The sequence below is a fragment of the Octopus sinensis genome, linkage group LG16 (genome assembly GCF_006345805.1).
Source record: "Octopus sinensis linkage group LG16, ASM634580v1, whole genome shotgun sequence".
In the NCBI taxonomy this organism is placed as follows: domain Eukaryota; kingdom Metazoa; phylum Mollusca; class Cephalopoda; order Octopoda; family Octopodidae; genus Octopus; species Octopus sinensis.
The window spans coordinates 22,285,004-22,291,003 of record NC_043012.1 but is presented as its reverse complement, the minus strand read 5'-3'; positions in this window follow the sequence as shown (position 1 = coordinate 22,291,003).

Below are 6,000 nucleotides of genomic sequence, written 5' to 3'. Positions count from 1 at the left end.
TGTAGGCATGTTTGTATTGTTATAGAGAATACATTATCTGATATGATCTATTATAGGTTCTGCAAATTGTTTTGTACAATTCTTGCCAAATTTACACTACCGGATAATATAAAGCGGATATGGACAAATAACTCTAGCAATGTATCATATAGAAGCTCTATGAGCTATATAAAAGTCAAACGAATATAGCAAACAAGGTTACGATTGAATCGAAGTTGAAAGAGACCTAACTAGGTCGAAATTGTATTCCTTCAGTTCTCAGTCCGTATGTTCTCGGTTTAGGGTTATAATTCCATTGTAAAGCGGACATAACGTTCTCATGATCTATAGAACGAATTCATATGATCTATGGTGTGTTACTTAATTTTTATTATTAAATTTTCATTGTAAGTAAATGTGCTAGCGTGTATTTGTTTGGATACGGACATGTGTGTGTGTGTGGTGTGTGTGTGTGTGTGTATGCTTTTTAAAAAAAATCCTTTTGTTTTTGCTACTGGTCCGCTGCCACGATGAGACACCATCTTGAAGGATTTAGTCGATCAAATTAAGCCCTGTACTTATTCAGTCGGTCATATTTTGCCAAAACGCTTGATAACACTGGTTGTTAACCAGTGCGAGACAAACACACACACACACCACACACGCACCCACACACACACACCACACACGCACCCACACACACAAGGCAATGAACACGAGAAGATAGAAGACACCACCAACACGGGAAGGACAAGTTTTAGCAGATGTTGCTTTAGCTAATTGCTTAAAGAGAAGAGAAAAAGTTTGACATTTCGGACGTCAGTCCTTCACCAGGAAAATAAAAGAAATAGTAAATATAGTAAGAATGAAAGCAAAAGGGTTAAGGACCAAATAGAAATGTAAGGTGGTGTATAGAAATGGGTGAGGAGGAGGTGTATGTGGAAATGTATCGTATGTGAGAGGAAGGCATGGGGGAAATGTGGGAGGCGTGATGGGGAGTTAAAAAGGAAGGTAAGGAGAATGTGATGTATAGTGTAAAACATTGGTTGAAAACTGTATAAATAGTGGGTAAAAAAATGGTAAAGTGAAATACTGGTGAAAAGTGTGGAGGTTAAGTAAGAGGGGAAATATCAGAAGCTCGTCGTGTGTGTGTTTGTTTATTTTTTGTTTCCCACCATCGCTTAACAACCGGTGTTGGTGTGTTTACGTCTCTGTAACTTAGAGATTCGGGAAAAGCGACCGACAGAATAATTGCCAGGCTTTACAAAAATAAGTACTGAGGTGAATCCCCTCGACTAAAAATTATTTTTCAAGGCAGTGCCCCTGTATGGCTGCAGTCTAATGACTGAAACACGTAAAAAATTTTTTTTAATTATAAATTTATACTTATAAACATATCTTAGAATATGTGTATGCGTTTATCTTTCAAATATTGTTTTACTCACTATGTATCCATTTTATTTTTCAATCGCATTATTCAAAATGTGCAAAATCTTTTAATAAATTTCATCTCTGTCAACGTAGAACTTTTTCTCATAAAACTATATCATTGGTCTCTCCTTCTGCGACTCCAACCTAATCCAGTTCTGTAACCACATTAAACGTGGTTTAGTTCATTGAACAGGACTAGTCTCCACTACATTTTCAGCTAACAGAAAATTGGTTGGAATCTAAAACGTGGAACAGAAACGCACCAATGCAACTAATAAGCAGTAAAGTTTCTTTACTTCTGTATTATTTTTGTCTTAGATGCACTTAAACCACCTTAAGATTGGTGCCGTCGGAAACAACTTTCCTGGCAAAACGTGTTCAAATTTGAGAAGAGAAAGTAAAGCTTAGATTTCACATTTAAGCCATCATATCTCTATTATTTTAGAACAGCAATTATTACAGTTAAGCTTTCTCAACGATGTGAACGAAAAGAATCTAATATTGAAAACTGTCACAAGATTGATGCGGTAGAAATCAACTTGCTAAAGAAAAAGTGGTGAAATTTGAATGACCACCGGGTAACTAATCTGTAGTATAAGTAAGTAAACGAAAGAGTGAGGGTTTGTATTGGCAATTACAGATTTTATCAAAACTTTCACCGGGTTCGTATTTTCTACAATGGAGATTACGATTTTGACACCAAAATAGCTTTTCAAACACATCGTTCTCATCACAGTAAGGTATATTGCAAGGGTTATATATGTAATATACACTTATCCGTTAAAGCCGACAAGATATTAAATAAAGTGTCAAATATGTAAATTAGGAGCCCCAGATCTCCTGAAGTTGCTGGATTTGTAAAGTAAGAGAAGAAAAAGCAATCAAAATATAATAATCAATACTTATTTTACTGTAAGTATTGAAAAAGTGATCAAGTAAAAAATGCGACAAGACTTTTCAACCTAATATCTATTATACGCACAGACAATTGTCTGTGTGTGTGTCTGTGTCTGTATACACGCACATATGTATGACATATGTATGTATATTGCATAAGTATTAATGGCAATGTTTGAAAAAATTTTTCATATTGATCTTATCCAATTAATTATGAATCAATTAATCACAATAATAGAAAGCGCTTTAATTACTTTACTTTGGTTAAGCTAAGATCAATCACTTTTTATTGTGCAGTACCATTATTTCCTATATTTCTACTTGTACCATTATCCTCAAAATTCCAACTTTGACTGTCATCATTTCGGGTCGATGAAGTAAAGTAGCAATCAATCAGTGGCATCGATTTTAATCTATGTCTCTCTTAACTTCGAAATTTACGGTTTTGTGCCTTTCTTTAAAAATTATTAACAGATCGATGGATTTGCTGGATCTTTAAGTGTCAAACAAAATACCTTTTATTTAATTTGTTTAAGCTTTGTACGTTCTGAGAGTCTAGGTGGGCACGGAAAGCTTTTCTGGATTTAGTCGACAACACGATGTCTTGAAGAAGAAAAAGAGAAAAAAGAACCAAGGCCAGCAACAACAAACCTACTTCTTTACTACCCACAAGGGGCTAAACACAGAGAGGACAAACAAGGACAGATAAACGGATTAAGTCGATTACATCGACCCCAGTCCGTAACTGGTACTTATTTAATCGACCCCGTAAGGATGAAAGGCAAAGTCGACCTCGGCGGAATTTGAACTCAGAACGTAACGGCAGACGAAATACGGCTACGCATTTCGCCCGGTGTGCTAACGTTTCTGCCAGCTCGCCAGCAACAACAAACCTACACTTGGTATTTCCCTACATGTCAAGGAAATCACTCGGGATTGCTCAACCTGATGGCAAAAGAAAGGGGAAAGGTGTATGTTTGTGCTTGCATGTGTGCGTGTGTTGTACGTGTGTGCGTGCGTGTGTATGCATGTATGTACAGGCATTCCCATATTACGTGGTCGTAACGCTAAATTAATTTTTCAATTAATTTTCATGTTATAAAATGATAATGCGTTCCGACAGATTATTTCGATAGAAAAACAAGCAACGCGACCACTTTTATACACGAAAATAATTTCTAAACAGACACAGACAATATGTATACATATAAAACATTTCAAAAGAAATGTGTTGGGTAATAAATTAATAGGATCGTAGCAGGGTACGTTTTTACCGTCGGGTTTTACATATCGGCTGTTGTGTGAAGGATTGTGAGAGTGGAATGAGAGCCTGTCTTATGCTTAATCGCTAATAATATTTACTGGAGGGACATAGAGCTTACCAAAATTCTTTGATGTTTATAGTGCAGTGTAGAAACTGAACTCATTGGGAACTCTTCTTGTAATTTTAACAGGTTCGTACAAGTTCTGAATGGACTATTAGTCTCCAGCCGAACGCCTGCCGCGCATTGCGATACAAAGAAACCGAAGTCGAAGTCGTGTTCCAGTGGCAGTCTCGGCCCGACCAAACCGGTCCTCAAAGCCAACCCTTCTTTTGAATGTAAGGATCACGTCTGCTGAAAGCAAATTCCTATTTGAAGCTATTTACAAGGGTTTGTACGCCTTGTAAACCAGCTGCGGACGGTGAGTACAGACCGACTTGAGAGCTGCGAACACAGATTTACCAGGGCCGACAAGAGCGCAACGGACGCAGCAGCCCCATCCTATTGGACATTACCAGGGATGAAGAATGATTCATCAGCTTCGGCAGAATACTGGAAGACTAGCCTGAACAAACTTGGAGAAGCCTGAACTTCCCAGGATGAACCTGGACGAGTCTGAATGAAGTCGGACCAAGTGGAAAGAGCCTAGAAAAACTGGAGGATCCTAGACGAAGGTAGATCGAACCTTGAACAATCTACTGGATGATGCTGAGCGACAATGGAAAAGTTTGGGTAAGCTTGAGCGAGCTTAGATGTCCCTGGATTGCCTGGACGATACGTGACTGAATGGATGGGCAAGAACGAACTTGGACTAGCCCGGATTACTCTGGACGTGGAAGAGCTTGGGTGATCCAGGGAACTCTCTGGATGAATCTGATAAATCCAGGTCAATATGCACTGATCCAGCCAGAGTTCGGATGAACTTGGACAAAACTGGATGAAGTTGGCGGAGATTTTGACGAAATTAAACGAGCCTAGAAGATCCTGGACGTGCATAGAAGTTGGAGGAAGTTCGACGAGCCTGGACAATTGCGTACCTACCAGTCAAGACACGGTCGCATGATTCTGGACAAATGAGGAAGAGCCTCGAAAAGCCAATACAATGCTAGATGGGTTTGGACGACAGAGCTGAGTCGCACGGAGACGAGCTTGGCCGAGCGAGGCCGTGTTCGCACGTGCTCGACGAAACCGAAAAACGCCGGACAAGTTTGAACAACCTAGACGAACCTGGAAAAGCCTGGACGAACCTGGCTAAACCTAATCGAGGTGGACGCGTGCGGACGCGCCTGAAGGAACATGGACGAGTTCAGAGTAGCCTGACCAAGACTGAATCAAATGAGTTTGGACGAGTCTGCACGAGTACGGATGAGCCTCAACGAGCCTCGACATAACTGGAGGAATCTAGTCGAAACCGGATATTTTTGGATGTGTCTGGCGGAGTTTCGGCGTTTCGAGACGAGCATAGCCAAGTTCAGGAGAACCGGATGAATCTGGAGAAATTCGGGTGTAGACGAGCTTGAATGACCCCGGGAAAGCCTGGGCGAGGCTGGATGTCCCTGAACGAGCCTGTAAAAACTTGATGAGAATGGATACACCTCGGCAAGGACACACCTCGATGAGTTTGGACGAGCTCGGATGAACCTGGAGGAACCTCGACGAAACTGGACGCGTCTGAATATAACTGGACGACTGGATGAACGGTGACTAGCCTAGAGGGGCTCAGGCATGCGTATGTGTGTGTGTGTGTGTGTGCGTGCGTGCGTGTGTGTGTGTGTGTGCGTGTGTTTGCGCGTGTTTATCCTCTACCACCGCTTGACAACCGTTGTCGGTGTGTTTACGTCTCAGTAACTTAGCGGTTCGGCAAAAGAGAACGATGGGATAGGTATCAAGCTTAAAGAAAGTAAAAATATAAATACTGGGATTGATTCGTTCGACTAAAATTTTTCAATGTGGTGCCCCAGCATGGCCGCAGTCTAATGACTGAAACAAGTAAAATAAATAATAAAAGGATATATATATATATATATATATATATATGTGTGTGTGTGTGTGTGTGTGTGTGTGTGTGTGCGTCTATATGCATGTATATCTATTTATCTATCTACACACACACACACACACACACATAATTACTACAGCATATAGACCAAGATAAACGGTCTTTTGGAAGCTTTCTCTCTTTTCCTTTTTGCTCCATTTTTAGACGATTCAGTTAAAATTGAGTGAAAGTGACATGGATATTTGATAGAATCTGTTAGAATTATCATAACCGTTTTACCGTTTCCAATTCCTATCAGTCGTTCAATCGATAATGCTGATTCTTATTTTCTCTCTTACACTGCACACATTAACACCTAATACCGCTTCATTGAAGGCTATAACAAAAGCTACAGAGAAGGTCAGTTCATATATATATAGGCGCAGGAGTGGC